This window comes from Nuphar pumila, chromosome 14 (genome assembly GCF_984573655.1).
Source record: "Nuphar pumila chromosome 14, dmNupPumi1.hap1.1, whole genome shotgun sequence".
Taxonomy (NCBI): Eukaryota; Viridiplantae; Streptophyta; class Magnoliopsida; order Nymphaeales; family Nymphaeaceae; genus Nuphar; species Nuphar pumila.
This window is the reverse complement of record NC_143262.1, coordinates 70,293,459-70,318,057: the sequence shown is the minus strand read 5'-3', so window position 1 is coordinate 70,318,057 and position 24,599 is coordinate 70,293,459.

Genomic DNA, 24,599 nt, shown 5'->3' with positions numbered 1-24,599 from the left:
TCAAGCAATTCTTTTGCCAAATATTTTGACAGCACTTTCCATGCTTTGATGGCAGAAGTATGATGAGCCTTTCTATGTTGTAGAAAGTACTTGATAGAATTTGCACAACACCTCCTCTGTATGACGGAATAACATGCTACACTCTTTTTGAGCTTGTTGAGCTTCTTTAAAAATTTCAGCAGCACTTCCTTTCTTTGACAGAGAAAACATGAATTTCTTTTAAGCTCGGTGAGCATCTTTTCAAAAATTTTAGCAGCATTTTTCCTCTTTGATGGAGAAATCATTACGCTTTAACTTGGGGATGGATGCACACTTCACATCCACCGAGGTTCGTTGGAACCTTAGGCCATAGTCAGGACATGCGTAAGTGACTTAAGTTTTTATGAAAAAGCGATTTTGCACAAAAGCAAAGCCTTTCAAATAGAGCTTCATTCGTCAAGCAAAATCTTGATCGAAGAGTGGCAATAGAATCACATTGGTGATTTAAAGTTGATCTCCATTTGAATGCTCATTTATGCACGTTATAAGTAATATAAGCAAGAGCCTATGCTTTATAATGCGTCAACGTAAATGAGTACATATTTAATGTTCGACAATGAAAACCAAACTAAATAACTTACAAAAAACAAATATATATATATATATATATATATATATATATATATATATATATATATATATATATATATATATATATATATATATATATATTTGTACAAAAGCAGGATCCTTGACATCGTTCGAAGTGATGACAATCTTAAATACATAATTTAAATTACAGAAAGCAGGAGCCTTGGCATCGTTTGATGCGATGATAATCTTAAAAGCATAAACAAATACATATATATATATATATATATATATATATATATATATATATATATATATATATATAGAAAGCAGAAGCCTTGGCATCATTTGACGTGATGACAATCTCAAATACATATACAATGCAATACACAGGAGCTTTTATCGTAAATATCCAACGATAGTCGCAAGGAGACGCGCGTGAACACCGCAGTGTCCCAGAGGGCATAAATCAAGGACTAGGGTAAGATACTACTTTAAAACATATACAATATATATTACAACACAATTCAGCAAATACTTGAGATAGAGTGATCGACAAATCAAACTTACCCTCTAATTGGTGAAGAACAACTCTGGTGTGCTCGATTTGCTTCAAATTGGGTTTGAACCTTCTTTTGAAAGGTCAAACTAGGTCAGATGAGTTCGACCTAGTTGAAAAAGAGGAAGAGCAGGTCAAGCAGCTAAACTGTGATTATTGCAAAAAATTTTCTTTTCTTTTTAGGAAGGGAAAACTCTCGCAAGGTCCACTTGACCTTTTGAAAAGATTTTGAAAAATTACTCGCCTCCATTTTTAGAAAATGTAGGAAAACTGTGAGATGGGGCTCGCTCGTCGGTACGAGGTTCAACCGTTCTTGACACCTTTACCAGGGGTAATTGAACCAAGGATCGAATTTATGACTTTGCTTTGTCTAAATTTGTCTAAGTAATTATTCTAAGTTCTAAATGCACATTGAATTAGGCTTGTGCTATGAATTTTCAGAAGATGTTATCTTTGAGCTTTCTTTGAAAAAATCACTTTTATTTAAAGATATTTGAAAAATATTTTAGAATTGAATTTCTAAGTGATTTCAAATTTGATTTGAAAATGTATGTTGAGAAATTATTTGAAAATAGACTTGAAATTATTTGAAATGATTTCGAAAATCACTCAGATTTAAACTTAAAATCAATTTGATTTTGAGATTGAAGATGAAATTTGGAATTTGGAATTTGAACTTGAATTTTGAACTTGAAAAGTTGAAATTGCAAATGAATTTGGAAGTTGAAATCGAATTTTGAAATTTGAAAACTGAAATTTGAAATTTGAAAATTGAAATTTGAAAATTGAAATCTAAGTTGAAAATGAAATTTGAAATTGAAAAAAAAAAAGATTGAATTTGAAGTTTGAGATTGAAAACGAAATTGATATTTTAAAGGATTGAAGTTGAGAATGGAATTGCAAGTTGAAGTCGAATTTTGGATTTGAAAGTTGAAATGGAAATTTAATTGATCACTAAAACTTAAAATTGATTTTTTGAAATCGAAAATGAATTTAAAGTTTAGAATAAAGAATTGAGTTTGAAATTTCAAGTTTAAAAAATGGAAATCGAAATTGAATTTTAAACTGAGTTTTACTTTGAATTTTGAGAATTGAAAATCAAAATTGAATTTGAGATTGATTTTGAAAATTGAGTTTACTTTGATACTTGAAATTGAAACTTAAGATTTAAATTGAAATTAGAATTGAAATTTAAAAATCGAATTTTGGCATTAAAGTGGAAAATTGAAATTGAAAGTTCAAATTATTTTGAAAAGAGGAATTTTAGAACATCTGAAGATTTGAAAATACTTTGAAATAGACTTGAAAATATTTCAAAAATGGATTGGAATAAACTTGAAATTATCTTGAAAATGTTTTGAACTAAAATTGAAAATGTTTTGAACTAAAATTGAAAATGTTTTGAAAGTGATTTGAAATAAACTTGAAAATGATTTGAAAATGAATCGGAATAAAATTGAAAATGTTTTGATAATAAATTAGAATAAATAAATTCCAAAATAACTTGGAAAATATTTTGGAAATGAGAATATTTTGAATGATTTTGAAAATAAAAAATAATGTTGCAATTTTACCTTAAATGATGAATGTATTAAATGAAGTTTTAAAAGAATTTAATTGAGAGTTATTTGAAATTTGAATTAAAAGCAAATTTCATGCTTTTATATAACTAAAACAAGCTTACATTTTTATATATTCATGACTATGGGCACAAATATATTTTGATTTAATCTTTAATCGAATTCCAATAAAGAATGAAATAAATTATGTGCCTTTATAGAATTAAAACAAGATTAAATTTTTATATATTCATGACTATGACCACAAATATACTTTGAATTAATCTTTATTTGAATTATAATAAAGAAAGAAAATGAACTTTTGGAAAATGATGATTTTTTGAAAGATGACCTAAGAGTGTAGGTTGAATTTTATTTAATAAAGAATAATAATTTTAAGTATTATTTATATTCTAACTATGGCCATAAATACAAACTTTACTTAGCTTTATTTATCCTTTATCAAATGGTGCATGTGTCATTTGTGTTTTCATAGTGTATAAAAAAAAGAAAAATAAAATGCAACACATTAATATGGAATTAATCTATATGCGCATTCATTCTCAACTAAGAATAAAATAAAAATTCTCATTAATGGAATTATTATAACCCTTTGAATTAATTACAATAATTGAAAAAATAAAAATTCTTGCAAAATCAACAAACTTGTTAAAAATAAATATAGGCTTTTATAGATTTTTCTTCAATTATTGGAAAATTGAAGAAAATGACCAAAATTAGCTTTTTATAACCCCAAAATAAAGAAAAATTAAAAAAAATAAAAGCAAATGATGCATGACTTTACAAAATATTTGAAAATGATTTTTTTAGTTTCAAATTTTTGAAATTTTTGTTTGAAATAGGTAAATCCACTTTAACATTTGAAGTTATAATGAATTTAACCTTGAAATTGAGGTTTTCATGAAAATATCTTGAAAATGATTAAAATAAAAGGAAAATAAACTTCAAAATTTATTTAAAATGAATTCAAGGCATTCTAAGTTGCTAAAATATATTTTTAATTAATGAAATACAAGAACTTTGTTTGAAAATTGAATTTAAAAGTGTTAAAATGCCCAATTTAACTTCATTTTATTAAAAGAATGCCCTTTACAAAAATTAGTTTTAACAAATACAATGGATTAAGAATTAAATAACCATAAAAGATTTTAAAATCTGATATATATAAACTAGACTTAAAATGAAAGAAAACCCTTTTTACAGATTTTAAAAATGAGTTTTCATTAGAGAGAACTAATCGAAACAAGTTAAAACAAAATTTAAGTAATGCTTAATGAGGCTAAATGACAAGGTTCTGATTTTTTATCAGAATCAAACATGAAAAGTCTATAGAAATTTCTGAAAATTTATAGAGATGAACTAGACATGCAAAGGAAAAAGATGCAATTTACAGATTTAGAAAATGATCTCCCATTAGGAAGATTCAATCCAATCAAATTGGGTAAAAATCTGTGAAAAGCCTATGAAAGAAAATCGAGAGGGTTTTGGTTTTTGATTTGAATGATAGATGAAAAGGAAATAAAAGTTTATGAAAATTTACATACATAAAATAGACATTTTAAGAAAGACACTCCTTTTTTATATATTTGAAAAATTATCTTTTATTAGAGAGATATGAATGCAACAAGTCGATCTTAGGCCTGAGCAATGCTTGAGTTTGCAAACAGACAAAGTCTCAACTTAAAATATAAAAGAAAAATAAATCTTCTATAGAAATTGATGCAAATTTATAGAAATAAACTAGACATTCAGATGACGAAAATACTTTTTACAGATCTAAAAAATGATCTTCCGTTAGGGAGATATGACTCTGACAAAACGGGCTAAAAACTTAACTATAAAAATGATACACTATAACAGGGTTGTGGTTTTTGACCAAAATCGAGCATGAAAACACTATAGAAATTGCTAAAAATTGGCATGATGAAACTAGATTTAATGCTTGAGACATCCTTTTGTACACATTTGAGAAATCATCTCTAGTTAGGGAGAAATCACTCCAACAAGTTGATCCAACTTCAGAGAAAATCTAGATGACCTAAAATGATAGGGCCTAAATCTCAATTTTTTTGACGGATCAAATTCAACTCAGAATGGTCTGATTTTTAGTGGAGATCTCGAAAACACATGAATGAAGATGCAGTAAAAAAATCAGATCAAAATAAGGCCTAATTATATGAGAATTGATGAAATAAAAAATGGACCAGAATAGAAAATAGCATCTAAACATGATTAAGTGGAATAGAACCTCATTAATGAATTGATCCAAGGAACAAATATGATATCTATCATTTCAAATCATGGATGATGATGAAAATGATACAAAAACAAAATTAAATCATCTGAAAATGAAATTAAAAGCGTTGGGGCTTAAATTGAAATCAATTTTGCCCATTGAATATGAGATTTGATCTATTGAAGATCAAATCCCAATTCTAAATGGCTAGAATAAAATTGCACAAAGTAAATAGCAAATTTAATTGATCAAAAGTATAAAATAAAAATTAACATGGAACTAAGATAGATCTACATTGCTATTATTTGAAATTAGCAAGAAATTGAGAAAAGATCTAATTTACAAAAAGAAAAAATTGCAAAAGAAAAGAAAGAGAAAAAAAAAATAAAAGAGGGAAGAAGGGACTTATCTTTTCACTGAAGAGGGGATCTTCTTCTCCTCAATTGATGCCAATCCCAAGGAGGAAGGAAGGAGAGAGAGAAGAGAAAGCGATAATTCTTTAATTCTCTTAATTTCTCAAATTTTCAACTTATGAAAAAAAGGCCCCCAGGGGGTTTATTTATAGACCAACTTGGGGGCATTTTAAGCATCAAAATATGATAAATATCTTCTCAAGTTGGCACCAACCCCATGTGGATATTTTCTTTTTTTGCAAATGGGCAAAGTTGGCAATTTGTTAAAAAAATGCACATGTGGCACACCTTTTGCAAATGGGTGCCCATGTGGGTCTTTTTGAAAATTCTCAAATGGGTACAAGGGAAAGTTTGGCAAAACTTTGACACATGGCATCACCTTGCAAGTGATGCCCATGTGTGTTTTTAAAAGTAAAAGGATGTTTTTTAAAAGTAGAGTTAAAAACAATTTTTATTTAACTTCAAGAATGCCAAGTGGCGCTTCTTTGAAAATTTATTATTATTATTTTTGAATTTAAGATGAAAAGTGAAATAAAATATGAGAAATAAAAAGTGGAATTTATAAATAATTGAATTTAAGAATCCAATTTTGATTTTCGAAAATCCAAATTGGGCTAAAACCGGATCCAGATCGAATTTTTAGAATTTTTGCAAAAATATTGAATTGGGTTTGAAATTCAAAGATTATTTTTTGAAATTGGGGTAAAAATTAGATTTTGATTTTGAAATCCCCACATTAATTTTGAATAAAAATTGGAATTTGATTTTGAATTTGAAATTCCAAATTGATTTTGAATAAAAATTGGATTTTTATTTTGAATTTGAGATCCCTAAATTGATTTTGAATAAAAATTGGATTTGGAGTTTAAATTTGAGATCCCCAAATTGATTTTGAATAAAATTGGATTTTGAAACTGAATCTGGATCTATTTTGATATTTTGAAATCCAAATTAAATTATGAACTGGATCCAGGGTATTTTTTAAAGGATTTTTGCAAAATGATGGATTTGAATTTGAAATTTGTGAATTGATTTTGAAATTAGAATAAAAAATAAATTTTGAAAAAGGATCTGGATTCGAGGTTTTAAAAAAGATTGGATCTGAATTTGAAGGAAATTGGTTCGAAAATGGGCATCGAACCCTGAATATGGATTTTTGAAGAGTTAAAAATGAAAAAACTTAAATTCATAATGAAAATTGAGATTTTTGGACTTGGATCCAGCTCAAAGAATGGAATTGGATCTTGGATCAGAATCAGAATCCAAGAAGTGAAATTAAATCCCAGATGTTAGATTAATCTAAGTTCAGAAATTGATTCAATTAACCTTCTGATTGGATCAGAAGGTGGATCTAGACTGAAATGGTTAAATTGGATTCTGGATATCTAATGGGATATTTCAGGTTTCAAAGAATAAGTTAAACCCTAAATATGGATTTTTGAATGAATCAGATAAAAAATCTAGGTCTATGATGAAAATTAGATACTAGATCCAGCATTGGATCCCATATCTGAATTGAAAATGGATTGAATATCAGATATTGATAAGATATTAGATGGAGGAATTGATCCGAGTTTGAATTGGGACTTGTCCCAGTTTAGAAAAATGTTAGAAACAATGTCCTGAAGAAATTTGTATTTTTTTGTTTTTGCCCTGTAGGATTAGAAACACGGTACTAAACTGGTCTGAACTGGATAGATTTGAAATGAACTGAATCATAAGCCAGTTATACAAAGGTGAACTAAATTCATGGCTAAAGCACTAGCTCAACCAGCTGGGGTCATTTGTGAACACCCCAAATTTTTCAAAATTTTATAAAAAATTCTTTTTTGCCCCTGATCCCCATTTTATGAATAATTGAGTCATTTTTAATCAAAATTCTAGTTTATTCCTCGGATTTTACTGAAATCAAATCCATTTTCTATATCTGATTCAAGTTTTGATCCGGATCCAATGTCAAAATCCGAATCTGAGCCTCGTTATCCAATTTTCAAACAAAATTACAAAAATACCAAAAACAATCTTTGAATGTCTCAAACAATCCATCTGGTATCCGTTTGGATCCACTGCTTTGTATTTCTCGATTCGAGATCCAAAACTTGAATATTTTCTCAAAACTCTAGATCCAAACCCGTTTTCTGAAGAAAATTCCAAAGGATAACCCTGAATTCTTAGAAAACCCTTCTTTTATAAATATTTTTAAAATTTTTACAAAAATGGTTTAAAATCCTTTTTTTTCTCATAGTTTTTAAAGTTTTTATTTCAAAAACACAAAAAAAATAGAAAATGCAAAGAAAAGAACAAAAAATAAAAATAGAAAAAGAAAATACGAAAAAATAGCCTAAAAACCTCTTTTTAAAAACATTCTCGTAGTTTAAAACCACCTTTCTGAAAACTTTGTTAAAGAGACCCCCCTTTTAAAATTCTTTAAAACCATGAAGGACCCATTCTGAAATATTTCTAACGACCTTCTCCTATTAAACAAGGCGCAGGGGAGTCAATACAGGCACCGTGTTTCACCCCTCCACCTTCGATCATGGATCGCCTTCACCCCTCCACCTTCGATCAAGGATCACCTTCACCCCTCCATGTGCCCCTTTCTCCTTCACGATCCTTCTTCCCTCTGAGAGACCGCTTCTTCACCCCAGCACCTTTCTTCTTCTCTTCCTCTCATTTCCTCTCCTTCTTCTTCTCTTCTTTTCCCCTCATTCCATTTGAATCACCAGAATCACCTTACAGAAATCAACGAAGAAACCAGTCTGCGGGAGTTCATTTTGTTTCAACTAAACTGATAAGAGGCCCTTCATCCGCCTGGTTTTAGAAACTAAAGCAGTTGTTTAGGATAATTGCTCGATCCATTTTTTTTATCTATTAGTGTTGAATACTTGTTTATTTGCATTTTTTTTTGTTTCTTTTATTACCTTTTCCTTTATCTCTTCTTGTTTTTATGTTTCGCTCTTTCCATTTCATCAAAATCGGATTCAATTTATGACCCTCAGTATCAGGCAAAATGGTGGGATCGACATGCATATAGCAGTGTTGATCCACCTGCTGCTATAGTAATTGGGTTGTTTCATTCCGACATAATTTTCCTTTCCGTTTTTCTTCTGTATTCTGTATTCTGTATTTTGTTCTTTTTTTTCCCTTTTTGTTACGGTGGGTTTTGTTTTTTTTATATCCCTTTTGATCCTCAATTCCCTGTATGTAGTTCATTTTCTTTCCTAGTTTCAATCTTTTGTTTACATTCTGTTTTCCCTTACGATGTTCAATTTCTTATTTTATGCTATTATCTTTCGTCTTCAATTAGTTATCTGTCTCTTAATCTCCAATTCCTTTGCATTATCTTTACTCTATATTTTCTTCTTCTTCTTCTTCTTTTTTTTTTCCTAATCTATGTTTTGATCTTCTATTTTAGCTTCCATTTTTTTTTGCAAACAAGATATCTGTTATTATCTTCTTTCTTCTTCTGCTCTTTGATTTCCTTCTCTTTGTTACGATTTGTATTCCAACGATGTCATTCATGGGGCGATTTGTATTTTCAGAGATATTAGTCTTGTGATTCGTGTTCTACAGATATCATTCGGTAATTTTGTATTTTCTGGGACAATTTATCAGTTTCTACCAATAGATCTGTGCCTCATCCCATATTTATATAGTCCAGATTCTCGTCTCTGAATGAATTTAGCATCCAGTATCTGCATTATTCTTCAATCATTTGGCATTCGTATTTTTGCTCCTTGTTTGTTTTAAGCCCATTCAGCATCATGCTTCATTTCTTAATTTGCATTTTTGCATCTCTATTTGTGCATCTCATTTATAGCTATATTTCTACAACATCTTACCCATCCCCATGTTTGTGATGGTGTCCTGTTATTTATATGACTCTATGATCTCTCATTTATAGTTTTATATGCTCTTTCACGTATGTATCTCTGTATTTTGATTCATTCCTGTATTAATCAGGTTTCGTTCCTCCGATGCATTGGCATTTTACTCTTTTTATAGTTTCATTTCTAATGTTCTGTATAGCATACCATATTATCTCTTCCACACACTTTGTGTTTTACCTGTTTCTCAGTGCATCAAATAGTGTCATTGCATATTGAATCAACGTGTGCACAAGGGACATGGCTGGGCAAGGCAATTGATGGCCATCGCTCGTTTGCCATTGGGTTTTATCATGGAAGAATATAGGATCCCACCATTTCTCCGAATTCCAAAAAAGGGGATGAACCAGTGGCCTTGGTTCAGGATGCAGAGGTTTTGATTCATAATCCTGTAGGCGAGTTTTGGAGTTAGATTACTCATTCTTCAGTAGTTAGTGAACCGATAGCATTATGGTAAGTCAGCATGATCCAACGGGAAAATCGTGTGAGAGTTGAATTACAGAAGGTGAATCAGAAGAAGAAGGACAAGGTAGGATGGTTGAGAAAATTATTTTCAAAAGCCCTGTTTTAGTTTGGAATATAGGGATGTTGATCAAATGTTTCGCAGGAAAAGGTGGAGCTCGGCTTACTTTTATTCAAGATTCTAGCAACCTTTTGCTGAACTTTTTTTTTAGCTAATGATAATCCTGTAATTTTGTTGCCGAACTTGTTTCTCATTATAATCCACTATGCAAGCCTTCTTTCACAGCTTTCCACCATCTGCAACCCTATTGCAAAATGCACTGATATTAGTAAAGAGGGTCTTGCTATAAAACCACTCCCTGAGGCTCTTACAAGTCAATATGATTCCAAGGCGATTGGCGTTTCGGCTTTTGGTCTTGTCTAAAATCCTATTGAGCATCGTCTCAATAGGGATTTATCTGATGCGTTTCAGCCTCTTGCTTATTCACCAAGCCTAAGTTTTGTAAAAGATGAACCATGGCTAAACCGAGGGAAGAAGAGGGAATTATTGCTTGACGGTATTTCAAGCAATGTGGCAGAAGGTGCATTCTTGGGTGGAACTAAAGGAAAGGGGAGTGAGAAGGATCGTGATCATAACAGAGAGGGAACCATGAGAAATTCTACGCCAAAGGCTGGTAGGCCGACAATAAGCACTGTCAAGAGTGGCCGCAAAACTAAGACAAAAAAAAATAGCTCAGTTGTCAACTTATGTCAGTGATCTCCTCGGTAGGTCTTCAAAAATGCGTAATTTTCTGTTGTACATCCTCCTGCATTGCTTTTAGGTATGTAACGTTGTAATTTATTTAATCATCTGGTCAAGATCCCCATCTCACCCATATATACTCCCTCACAGCATCATGCCCCACTTCAGCCTCACAATAGCACTGGTACTTATTTTCCATCTTTGCACCTGTGTATTCTCACCTCATTCATTCCAGCATATTACCCACTGTTTTTAGCATCATATTTACCCACTTACCTTGTTGGTTCCCCTTTGCATTTTTACATTGCATTCTATATCTTTTTATCATCGGTTACAGTAGATTCACAACACCATTCACCTCCATTTCTCACCTTCCACCTAACTCCCACCTTCTATAGCGACACTGCAGCTACCTTACCACACCTTACACCTATTACATACCTGCTACACAACAACACCTTGATGCATTTCATCTTCTCCTACTCATACACAAACCTACAACAACATTGCCAACACTCTCCTCCTTGGCCATCACCTGCAATAGTAACTCACTTCCATTCCACCTCCTTCATAGATATACAACCATACCTCATAACTAGCTTCATATTTTCAGCATCGTCAATATATTTCCATAGTTTACAGCATTTGTTACACTCCATCTACACAATATCCCCTACACCTTCTTTCCCTGCTGTACCTCTTGCAACATCATTTGCACTTCCATACCTACAACACCATACCTTCCCCTGTCACTGACTATTTTTGCTGCTACGGTGCTATTTGCAGCAGCCTGGGCATAACCTGTTCTTTCACAACAGCCAACACCACTGCACTTCACCACTTACCTGCCAACCCAGCTTGCTCTCAATATCCTCTACACATTCACCAACTACAGCATATGCAGTCATGTCTACTTATTCTCTTCACTGCTCCCACCTGTGCACTCCATTTCATTATCACCTTCACAGCACCCTTGCTGTGATTTTTCTGGGTTTTATAAGCACAACATCTACCATCTTACCTGTTACACTTACCCCTGCCACTGTTTTATGTACATACCCACTGCCACAGTCTCACCTACACTTAGGCACCATCTATATTCTGCAAAAAGATACATTTTCATATAATTAGCACCTGTCTAAATATAGTTTCCCAAGGTTACAATTATGTAGGCATTCTTCCCTTAATCTAGGCATTATCTTTAGGAGCATATATACATGTGCATTTTAAATTTTCTCATCAATTTAGAATATTCCATATGCATTCAAAGATGCATATTCTCATTACTATATGCATTCTTAAATCTCAATACAACATCCTACTTTCTTTCCCCATTTTATACGTTGCTAACTCTATCTTTTTGCAGGAAATATATGAAAAAATGTCATTTCCTTTCTTAGCCTAGAAATTGTAATTTCAATTTTAGAATCGTAATAGCTAGATCATAAATGAGAATTTTACATTTCTTGTACTAGATTAGAATGTATGAGCATGCATATTTTCTAGAATTACTTGTTTCATTTTATTTTTTCTTTTATTTTTGAAAATCCATAATGGTGAAACACGAATGACACGTGCACCAGTCTAATAAGAGGTAATTGATCCTAAGCAAATGACCCACATTGATGGCCATAGTCAAAATGTGGACAATGCTTAGGATTTTTATCTTTTATGGAATAACATTGGATCCACACTAGATCTCTTTCAAAAATTATCATATTTTTCTAAAATATTTTCTTCTTGTATCAGAGTTTAACTTGAAATTAACTTAAAATATATATCAATGACCATAGTCAGGATATATTGAGAGTTAATTTCATTTCAAACTTTATAAAGGCACCAAAATGTGTTTTATTCTTCACCTGAATTTAAATATAGATTATTTTATAATACATTTTATGACCATAGTTAGAAATGTATTATATCTTCAATCTTATTTCAATTCATTTAAAGAATAAAATATGTTTTTTCATATCCAATTTTCAAAATTCTTTTTATTCATCATTTAAGGTAGAATTACATCATTATTTTTAAATCATTTCAAATTTTCTTAAAAAACCCAAGTGTTTTTTAGATAATTCTTCAAATATCTTCTTCATTTCTCAAATCAATCTTCAATTCTCATTTGAATTCATCTTCCTATTTTCAATTCTATTTTTCAAAATTCAAAATATTCTAATTCAATTCAAACTTTGAAAATTCAAATTCATCTCCATTTTCAGGATTCAATTTTAAATTCAATATTTCAGATCGTATTTCAAAGTTCAATTTAAACTTTGGAATTTCTAGATTCATCTTCTGATTTCAAAATTCAAGTTTAAAATCAAGTTTATTCTTTATTTTTCAAAATCTCCAAAGTTCTATCTAAAGATTGAGTCTTGATTCTCAATTTAATTTATTTATCCAAAATCAAGGTTTTGACATTGATTCTGAATCTCAAAATTTGATTTTCCCTAAATTCAAGTCCACTTTCAAATTCAATCAGGATTTCTCAAATCCAAATCCATCTTCATGTTCTATCTGGATTTCTTGAATCAAAATCCAAATTCTATCCGGGTTCCCAGAATCCAGATCCATCTTCTAATTCCATATTGGATTCCAGATTTCAAATCCAATTCCATCTTGGATTCCAGATTTAAGACCCAATTCTATCTTGGATTTCGGATCCAATTTCATCTTGGATTTCAGATTGCAAAATCCAAATCCATGTAGGATTCCATATTTCAATTCCAAATTTTCCAAATTCCATCTAGGATTCTAGATTGGATTCCAAATTTTCAAATCCAATCCCACATTGGATTCAGATTTTTTCAAATCCAATTCCATTTTCCAAATTGATTTCCAATTCTAAACTCAATTCTATTTTTCATAATTCATCTAGATCTCAAGATTCCAATTTCAATTCCTATTTCCAAAACCATTTTTCAGACCTATTTTCTGAGTCTGAAATTAATTCAATTCCTGTTTCAGGTTCTAAAATTAAGAATTCCTTTTTCAGAATCGATCCATTCGAATTCAAAGTTCATTTTGACTTTAAGACTTTATTTTCTTCTAAAATTCGATCTCAAAAGTTCCAAAATCCTCTTTTTCTCTTTATTTCTTCAAATCCAAGAGCTGTTTTCAAATCTTTGACTATTCCAAGACTTAAAATTTTAAATCTTCCGGGTCTATTTTAAGTCTTAAGTTAGATTCAAAATCTAACTTTTCTATGTCAATCTTCAAACTTTCAAAAATCATTTCTTCACCATATTCTCAAATTTATTTCAAAATCACTTGGAAAATCCCAAAATTTCAAAATTATTCTTCTCAAAAGCATACATTTCTGCATTTGTATTGCACAAGTATGATTCTTTGTGCATTCTTAGACTTAGAATAAATTCTTAGACAATATTTAGGTAAAGCCAAAGGCATAAGTTCGATCCTTGGTTCGATTACCCCTAGTAAAGGCGCCAAGAACGGTCGAACCTCGTACCGACGAGCGAATCCCGTCTCTCTATTTTCCCGCAAACTTTTAAAAACAGAGGCGAGTAATTTCAAAATATTTTCAAAAATTAAGGTCAAGTGAGCCTTTGCAAAAGAGTTTCTCTCTCTTCTTTCTTTTCTTTTCTCTCTTCTTTTTCTATCTTTCATTCTCCTTCAAAAAGGGAATAGAGGCTAGAAAGGGAAAGAAAAGGAAGAGAAAGGAACAAAGAGAATTTTTTTTTCAATGATCACATCAGCTCAATTTAGACTGAATTGAGCTTAAACGAGTTAAAACAAGCTAAAATGAGCTAAAATGAAGGTCCAGTGTGTGAAAAGTGATTTTGAGCTAGAAATGGACCATTCAAACTCTTGATGAACTCAGATTAGACTCCTGGAGATAGAATTTACTAGATTTGGCTGACTCAGGGACAGTCTGGCTAAAATTTAAGCTAAAAATAAGCTTATTTTGCGAGAAATAAACTATTTTTAGCTAAAATGGTCAGAAATGATCAGGATTCGCTTATCGTGAGCTCAGAGGAGTTAGAAATGACAGACAATCTAACATTTCTAAACTTAAAAATAAGCTTGGCTAGGTCTGACCGATAAAAAGGCTAAGGGTGACTCAGAGGTAAAATGGTAATTTTATTAGCCAAAATGAGGTAGACTATCCTCTAGCCTGGGGTAAACCTAGGGATGAGACTCTATATCACCCTACAAGGGTTTGGCATCTGTGAAAAGGAATGCTAGGAATGAACTTGAAAATTTTGGGTGTTTACAGATGCCTCTTTTTGCTGCTAAGCCGGTTGAAAGTCGAGCTTAGTAGTAAAGAAAATACACCAAATTTTGAAATAATAAAAAAATACCTCCGCTAGAAAAATCCAGACCGGGTGTAAAAGAATGATTACGTGAATGATTTTCATAAAGTGAGGTTGTAAAAGGTGAGAACATGAAATTCCCTAAAGCTTGGACAAGAGAGATTGATAGAAGATAGGTCTCGCAATTGGGACAAAATAAGCTTTTGAAATGGATTTTTGTAGAAAATTTAGGTTTTAGCCCTTAACCTGGATGGGACGAAAATACCTCATGGGATGAGGCTCAGGTTTATCCCTTACCTGAATGGGGAAATGAAAATACGGGATCCTCAAATGGAGAGACCATGATGAGACTTTTGGATCTAAAAAAAACAACTGCCCATGGCGGGACAATGGGGAGAAATAGGACATATCGAACCATACATCAAGTTCTTGCCTTGTGTCGATATAGCCAAAAAATATTGCCAATAAGATTGTAGTTGATTCAAAATGATTGAAATGTGCACATCTGTGCAAAAAGTATTCACTCTTTCTACCTAGAGTATTACCTCTAATTGAGCTAACTCCGTAGAGTCAAAAATCCAATTCAAATTTGTTTTTGTTGAGTTTCTTCAAGGAAGTTTATCCATTTTCTTGATATAAAAAGGAGAGAAAATATTCTTAGTTTCATGAAAGCAATTGGATGAAAAGATGTTGATAAAAGGATTTCACATAAGAAAAAATGATTTCTGGCAATTTGGCAGTTCAATATCTGGGTTTTGTCCATGATGATCTTTTTGCACTCTTTGAGACATAGAAATTTAGCTCTTCTTGGGGTTTGTCAGGAAATTCATCACATCACCCTTCATCTCGAAGATGTTTTGATTTTTTCTAGAAGGACACATCACATGTTCCTTCAACTTGGAGATGTTTTAAGTCTTCTTTGGTCCCAAGAATTAGATTGATAATATTATCTCTTTGATTGAAATTTCTTGATGATAACAGTGATCAAATATCTTTTAGGGTTTGTCAGGAGGTTCGTCGCATCAGTCTTCAACTTGGCAATGATCTAGACTTTCCCTGGAAGGATACGTCACATGGTCCTTCAACGTGGAGATGATCTGAATCTTCTTTGGCCCTGGGGGTCTAACTCATCCATCAGTCTTCAACTTGATGATGATTGATGAATCTCTTTTGCAAATAGTTAATTGTAACTTGAATGATTAGAGAGATATTGAGACTGAATGGATTCTTTTTATCGTTCAGGATATTTCTACTGCCTTATTACCAGAAGAATGATCTTTAAAGATGTACCATAGCTGTGATCAATATCAATTCACTTATGGCTTTTCAACATCATCAAATTTTTCTTTACTGGTCATATCGAAGGTCTTTCTTCATCCTTTTGGTTGACCAACAGAAAAGCTTGAATTTTTGTTCTTTCTTTGTAGAAGCTTTATCCTTTTAGAGAGAATATTGAAGGTAGTTCAAGGTAATTCTTTTGCGTAATGAAAGTTTGGAATCAACAAATATCTTTGGTAGCATACTAGCAATATGTCCTGGAATCCTTTGTGAGAGAGTTACTTGATGTGAGATTGATAAATCTGTGACTAAAGTTTGGATCTTGAAAGTTCGACCAGTGCGCAGACTGGATTTTGATTGATTGACCAATACGAAGACTGGATTTTGGATTGATCGACCAGTGCAAAGACTGGATTTTGTTTGATTGACCAGTGCAAAGACTGGATTTTGTTTGATCGACAAGCGCAAAGACTAGATTTTGATTAATCGACTAGCTCGAAAGCGGGATTTTGATTAATCAACCAGTGAAAGGACTAGATTTTAATTGATCGACCAGCTCGAAAGTGGGATTTTGATTGATTGACCAGTGTAAAGACTGAATTTTGATTGATCGACCAACTCGAAAGCAAGATTTTTATTAATCGACCAGTGTAAAGACTAGATTTTGATTGATCGACCAGTGCAAATACTGGATTTTGATTGATCGAGCAGCTTGAAAGCAGGATTTTGATTGATCGACCAGTGCAAGGACTGGATTTTGATTGATCGACCGGTGCAAAGACTGGATTTTGATTGATCGACCAACTCGAAAGTGGGATTTTGATTGATCGATCGATGCAAAGACTGGATTTTGATTGATCGACCAACTCGAAAGTGGGATTTTGATTGATCGATCAGTGCAAAGACTAGATTTTGATTGATCGACCAGTGCAAAGACTGGATTTTGATTGATCGACCAGTACAAAGACTGGATTTTGATTGATCGACCAGGGCAAAGACTGGATTTCGATTAATTGACTAGCTCAAAAGTGAGATTTTGATTGATCGACCAGTGCAAAGACTGGATTTTGATTGGTCGACCAACTCAAAAGCGGGATTTTGATTGATCGACCAATGCAAAGACTGGATTTTGATTGATTGACCAACTCGAAAGTGAGATTTTGATTAATCGATCAGTGCAAAGACTGGATTTTGATGGAAAGATTTAATCTGAAGGTTTGAAATTAATAAAATTGCAACCAAAAGGTTGGAAAATGATTGACGTTGATAGGATTGTGACCCGAAGGTTGAAAAATGATTAAAATTGACAAAATTATAACCTGAAGGTTGGAAAATGATTGACATTGATAGGATTGTAACCTGAAGGTTGGAAAATGATTGAAATTGATAAAATTATGACCCGAAGGTTGGAAAATGATTGACCTTGATAGAATTGTAACCCAAAGGTTGGAAAATGATTGAAATTGATAGAATTAAGGACCCAAAGATCTGATGATATTAAGCCTGAAGTTGAATTTGGAAGGTTGACCAACTCGAGAGTTGGATTTGAAAGCAAGTCCAACTTGAAAGTTGAATTTTTGAGAGAAAGTCTGAGTCAAAACTCGGTTTTGAGAGAAAGTCTGAGTCATAACTTATTTTTGAGAGGAAGTCTGAGTCGAAACTCATTTTTGAAAGAAAGTCTGAGTCAAAACTCTGTTTTGGGAGAAAGTTCGAGTTGAAACTCATTTTTGAAAGAAAGTCTGAGTCAGAACTCGGTTTTTGAGAGAAAGTCTATGTCAAAACTCATTTTTAAAAGAAAGTTCGAGTCAAAATTCAGTTTTTGAAAGAAAGTCTGAGTCAAAACTCGGTTTTCTGAAGGAAAACTACACCAATTTGGAAGTTGGATAGCATTCAATCGAGTTTTTGAGAATCGCCCATGCGAGGACTAAAAAGGTTTGATTTAAGATCGAAGATTTTGAAAATGACCAGTGTTGAGACCAGGTTTAGAAAATGATTCAATCTATGATTGAAAATTTTAAAAATGGCCAGTTCAAGGATTGGGTTTTGACTTGTAAGCTGAATTTGGTGAAATATTGGTGCTTTGAGAATTTTTGATGATCGTGATGATAATTTTGTGAAAATGTTGGGTCCAAGAAGATTCACCATTTGAATAAACCATTATAGAAAGTTGCATCCCTTCTATGAATGGTCTGAGGATTATCCCTTATCCTGAATGGGAAGTTGATGAAAATTGATAAAGATTGATAAAAATTGATGAAAAATTGATAAAGATTAATGAAAATTGATAATGATTGATGAAGATAGAGCTTGTTTGATTTTGCCTGCATATAGGATGTTTAAAGTGAAGACCAGTTTTCATAATAAAAGATGCTCTAGTGTAACAAGGGAAGAAAGTATTGGATGAAGGAATAATTGCTCATTATTATTGAAGGAAGCTTCTTGAGGAATACAAAAGATAGAATAGAAAATTTAGGTGTAAAATTTCTTCAGGTGCAGAGCATTGATAGGATCTGGCAACTATACCCCCATCTGCATTGATCAAACGATATGAATTGTGAGGTAATGCTTCCTTAACCACATAAGGCCCTTCCCAGTTCGGTGACCATTTGCCATGCGGGCAGTGCTTAAGGTGGGCTATCGACCTGAGGACCAGATCATTAACCCAAAATTTCCTCTCGGTGACAGACTTGGCATAATGCCAGGTTATTCTTTGATGATAAGCCTGGGCGTGTTCAGCTGCCTTGAATCTTCTTTTTTCTAGTAGATCAAGCCATACCAACCTCTATTGCTGATATTGATCAAGTGGCAGCTCTATAAGTGATGCAAATTTGAAAGCAGGTTTTTAAACATGAAGAGGTAATACCACCTCAGTTCCTTGAACAAGCTCTGAAGGAATAGCATTGGTTGGAGTCCGAATGGTGGTTCGGTATGCCCAGAGTGCATTATAAATTTTCTTATGCCAATCGCGGCCTGTTTCTACGGTTCTTTTCAAGATGTGAATCCAGATCTTATTAGTGGCCTCTGCCTGACCATTTCCTTGAGGATAATAAGGAGCTAAAAAGTGGTGATGGATCCTAAACTTTGAACAGAAGGTCTTCATCCTTTCATTCTTAAATTGACTGTCGTTGTCAAAAATAATATCATGTGGTATGTCAAAACGATAATGGATATTCTTGTGAATAAAAGAAACCACATGTCGACCTTCCACCGTACGCAAGGTAACAACTTCAACCCATTTGGTAAAATACTCTGTTGCAGTAAGAGAATATTTGTGACCATTGGAAGCAGAAGGAGTAATTACATCTACGACATCTAAGGCTCACATAGAAAATGGCCATGAGGATACAACCGATTGCAAATACGTGGCTGGCGTATGAATGGAAGGTACGTGTATCTGACATTTGACGCACTTCCTTACAAATTGGTAGCAGTCTTATTGCATAGTCTTCTAGTAGTATCCGACTCAAATGATTTGTTTGACAAGAGTTTGGTAACCAACATGGCCACCATAAATCCCTTTGTGTGCCTCTTGAATAATTTCCATGGCTTCATCTTCATCCAAGCACTTGGCATACTCAACACTGAAACCACATCGATAAAGGATGTTGGCAAGAATGAAATATCGGGCAGACATGCGCTGAATTGCTCGCTGCTCTCTTTTTGGCAGTTCTGGTGGAAAATCACCAGTTTTAATAAAATTTTTGATGTCTTGATACCAAGGCTTTTTCTTTTCCCCGACCTGGTTTATCTATATAATTGGGATGAAGGCAGGTTGATCAAGTCTGCTGATTTTAAACAAACGATAGGATTCACCATTTTTTAAAGTCATGATGAAGCCCAGGCTAGCCAAGCCATCAGCCATTTGGTTGTATTTCCTTTTGATATGACAAAGTTGAAATTCTTCAAAGTTGTCGATGAGGGCTAAGGCAATTTTCTGATAAGGGATCAGTTTTTGATCTTTCACTTGTCATTCGGCTTTGACCTGACTGACGACGAGCAATGAATCACCAAAGGCATGCACTCTTTTGACATTAAAATCATACAAAATTCTCAAGCCTTGTATCAGGGCTTCGTACTCGGCCATATTGTGAGTACATTGAAAACCAAGTTTGAGAGAATAAGTGATCATTTCTTTCTCAAGTGTGATCAGTAAGATCCCAATCCTTAAGCCTGCCATATTCTTGGAACCGTCAAAAAACAAATTCCAAACTGAAGATTGCTGGATATTGTAGATATGCTCATCCGGGAAATCATCCTCTGCTTTAACATCTTCTGCCAGAGGAAAATCTGCCAATTGATCTGCGATGACCTAGCCTTTGATTGACTTTTGAGAAATATATTCTAATTCATATTGCATCAAAAGAACTTGCCATTTGGCGACCCGTCCATTGAGAAATGGTTGTTCCAGGATGTACTTAATAGGATTGAGCTTTGATAAAAATTTGACTTTAGATGCTAGCAAATAATGTCTCAATTTTTGGCACATACATACCAGAGCTAGACATGTTTTCTTCATCTGAGAATACTTCTTTTCATATTCCAGAAAGGTTTTGCTCACATAGTACATGACATATTCTATCAGACTTCCTTCTTCATATTGTGCAAGGAATCCACCACAGGCATTTTGATTGACAGAAATGTATAATAGGAGAGGGTTTCCTAGTTCTGATGGCTTTAGAACAGGCGGATTAAGAACATATTGCTTGATGCGCTCAAATGACTGCTGACACTCTGGTCCCCATTCAAACTTCACTCCTTTTCTTAGTAAATGGTTGAATGGTTTGCATCTCATTGCCAAATTAGAAATAAACCGATGAATGGACTGAATGCACCCTTGGAGGCTGCGCAGTTCCTTGAGATTGGTGGGAGGTGACATATCAATAATGGCTTTTGCTTTAGCAGGATCTACCTCTATTCCTTTCTTGCTTATTATAAAGCCAAGTAGCTTACCAGACTCTACTCCAAAAATACATTTTTGAGGATTGAGTTTCAACTTATAGAGAATAAGTCTGTCAAAGACTTGACCAAGAGTATTAAGATGATTCTCTTCTTCTTTGGATTTGACCAGAATGTCGTCCACATAGGCATCCATGATCTTATGCATTTGATCATGAAAAATAATGGCCATCGCTCTTTGGTAAGTTGCCTCGGCATTCTTGAGTCCGAATGGCATGATTGTGTAGTAAAAAGTACCCCAAGGTATGGTGAAAGAAGTCTTTGACTGGTCACGGGCAGCCAGTTTGATTTGATTATAACCCGAATATCCATCCATAAAAGAAAACATAGCATGACCTGTTGTGATATCGATCAAAAGATCAATGTTGGAAAGTAGATAGTCGTCCTTTAGGGTGGCCTTGTTGAGATCTCTGAAGTTGATGCATATCCAAACTTTGCCATTCTTTTTGGAAATTGCAACAATGTTTGCCAGCCAGTCAGGGTAGTCAATGGCTCAGATGAATCCTGCTTTCAGCAAATCCTCAACTCCTTTAACTTGCGGTGCTACCTGGGAATCCATTTTCCTTAATTTTTGCTTGACTAGCTTGAAATCTAGCTTCAAGACAAGACGATGTTCGACCAATTTGGGGTCCAAGCCTGACATATCTTCATAAGTCTAGGCGAACACTTCTTGATGCTGCTTGAGAAAATTGATGAGTCTTTTCTTTTCATATGTATTCAGACTGGTGTCGATGTTGAGGATTTTTGGATCATCTTCTGAACCAATATTGATATCCTCTGTTGGATCTTGAACCAAAGACGAGGGTTCATCTTGTTTCTGAATATGAGTGAATTTCAACAATTCTTGAATGGTTGGGTCAAATTCTACGGGTTCTGCTGATTGATCTGCCGACCTGCTGACCTCTGCTTTGGCTTTTATCCGATGGATCATTGCCAACCTGGGAACTACTGAGGAAAGATTTGGATTGACAACGAGCTTTCTTATTGTTATGGAAGGCATTCTTTGAGACCTTGAAAGGAATAATATTTTAGCAAAAAAATCGCCTATCATAAAAGACATATTGCAAGAGAAACAAAGAATAACAATAAATCATAAAGAAGATGGTAACAAGATAAGGAGAAAATTGATGATTGCATTGATGATTGAAATATTTACAAGAGGATGACCAACTAAAAAGAAGAAACTAGGATTGCAACATCCTTACAAGGAAAGAAGACAAAAGAAGAAAGTGAGAAAACATTGGCATTGTTGCTCTTAATCTGCCTTCTTGACGAAAATTGTTCTTTTCTGCGACTCTTTGCCGGTGAATCCCAATCGTGTTTTCTCTGGATGGTGGATAGGGATGATGGGCTCCAACCTGTCGTCCTCATTATTACCCAAGCCTCTGAAAGGCTGATAACCATGCTTCAAGAGGCGATCAAACCCTTTCTTAGCCTTGGAAAATTGAGGGAACAAGGGATGATCTTTAAAAGAGGTGAAATTCAGATGCCCTCCGAGCTTAAAAAAGTGCAATCCTTGCCATCGGACCATTGCCGCCATGTTCTCAGCGGATCAGGCCTCTTCTAGCTTTAGCAATTCCAAGCTTTCATTTAGACTGACTTCATCACTTTCCCTGATGCTAGGGATGTCTGTCGTAAAAGTTGGTCGGGAGATCATCAACTGTGGCAGCCTCTCTTCTGGATCTTTGCCCAAGATCATGGTGATCATGCCACCTTTGGACCACTTGATGCATTGGTGAAGTTTAGATGGCACAACGTTGGCATTGTGGATCCATGTTTGTCCTAGTAGAAGATTATACGTGGGTGGCATGTTGATGACATGGAATAAAATAGTATGCATTGAATAATTGATGAAGATTTTGAATAAAATCTTCCCCTTTGTCGTTTGCCCGTGGTTGTCAAAACCATAGATGGTGACTGGATCTAGCGAATACTCCTCTTCCTTCAGTCCCAGTGCCTTTAGAGCTATCTTTGGACAAATGTTGAGGCTATTGCCTCCATCAACAAACACATGGAGGACGGTCATTCTCCTAGTCTGCACCATAATATATAATGCATTTTTGTGAAAGGAGTGAGGTTTTGGCAGATCTTCATCCAAGAAGGTGATAGGAACATTGGTCATGGTCTGGTTTATAATCTGAGCCATATCCTCAGGAGTTGCGTCTGGCTTTACCTTGATTTTCCATAGTAAATTGTCTAGAATCTCTTGATATTTCAAAGAAGCATGAGTCAGCTCAAGGATGGACACATTGGAGAGGGCGGTAATCAACCTCTGAATCAGATTGACACTTTTCTCTGCAGCTTTGGAGATTTCTACCTTCTTTTGCCTGACTCCTTTGATGAATTTCTTCAGAAATCCTGGAATCCTTGCAGCAACTTCAAGTTATGTTCTCGCTGGCTCAACTGATGAATTCATTTTGCCCAATGCTGAGATAATATTCATCTTCCTTGCAGTATGCTGGGTTTGATGTAAAACCATGACCTGGTGTTGAATGAAAATGTCTTCATTTGAGCAAGGCTGTATGTGGTCTTGTGGCTGAAGGAAACGATCTGCAATGACTGTCGCTAAATGCTTAGAGAATGGCTGGGACAAGTCATCTGGTTGGTCTTCTTCCTCTTCTTCTACGAGGATGTTTTTGTCTATGCAGTCTTGAACAATATTTTTAAAGACAAAGCAGTGTTCGGTGTCATGACCCATTGTCCGATGAAATTTACAGAACTGATATTTGAATTTTCTCATGGTCATTGGAGGATCGATTGTCTTTGGAAGTTTAACCATCCCTTTAGCTAGCATATATTCAAGAACTTGTTCGAGTGGCTATTCCAAGGGAGTAAATTTGCGGTTGTGTCCCCAACCGTTATGCTTTGGTCTTCCCTGTGGTTTCAATTCTTGTCGAACATTCGAGGGGGAAGGATTGTCATTCTGTCTGATATTTTTGTCCTTCTGATCAGTGTGGTTACCTCTGCCATGATTTGGGTTTTCTGAGCTGCCATTGTGATTATTTTTTCTACCCCTTTTGCTATTGCCATTATTGTTTCCGGTGGTTTCTGCAAAGAAGGTGAAGTGTGTCTTCTTCTTTGAATCCTGATTGTTCTTCATAAGAGTGATACCATCGTAAACCCCATTCTCCATTCCCATTTAAAGTCACTTGGCTCATTCTATTAGTTCGATGAAGGACTTGGATAGAGAAGTAGAGATAAGACTCCTTAAAGGTTGAGAGAAACTATTGAGAATGATCTGGAGCGCGTGCTCCTTTGAAATTGAAGTTCTCATCTTGTTGCAGGTGCCCCTTCACCTGCAAATAAAGTCTTGATATTTTTCAGTGTCTTTTTGCTTCAGGTTGCAAAGATGGTTGAGTGTTGGCAATGCTTTAGTATTGAACAGAAATCGTTTAATAAAAAGGTTAACCACCTTATCAAATTCTTTCAGTTCAATGGGGTTGATGTGTTCGGCATACCATTTTACAGTTGTGCCTTCTAGGCTGCGCGAAAAGCATATTAATAAGGCCCTATTGTCTCTTTTAAACCGACTGCACTCCACGAAGAACATGGCCAAATGGGCTTTGGGATTACCAGTTTCATCAAACTTAATGAATTTATGAGGAAGGTCTTTCAGACTATCATCCCCTTCGAGGCCAT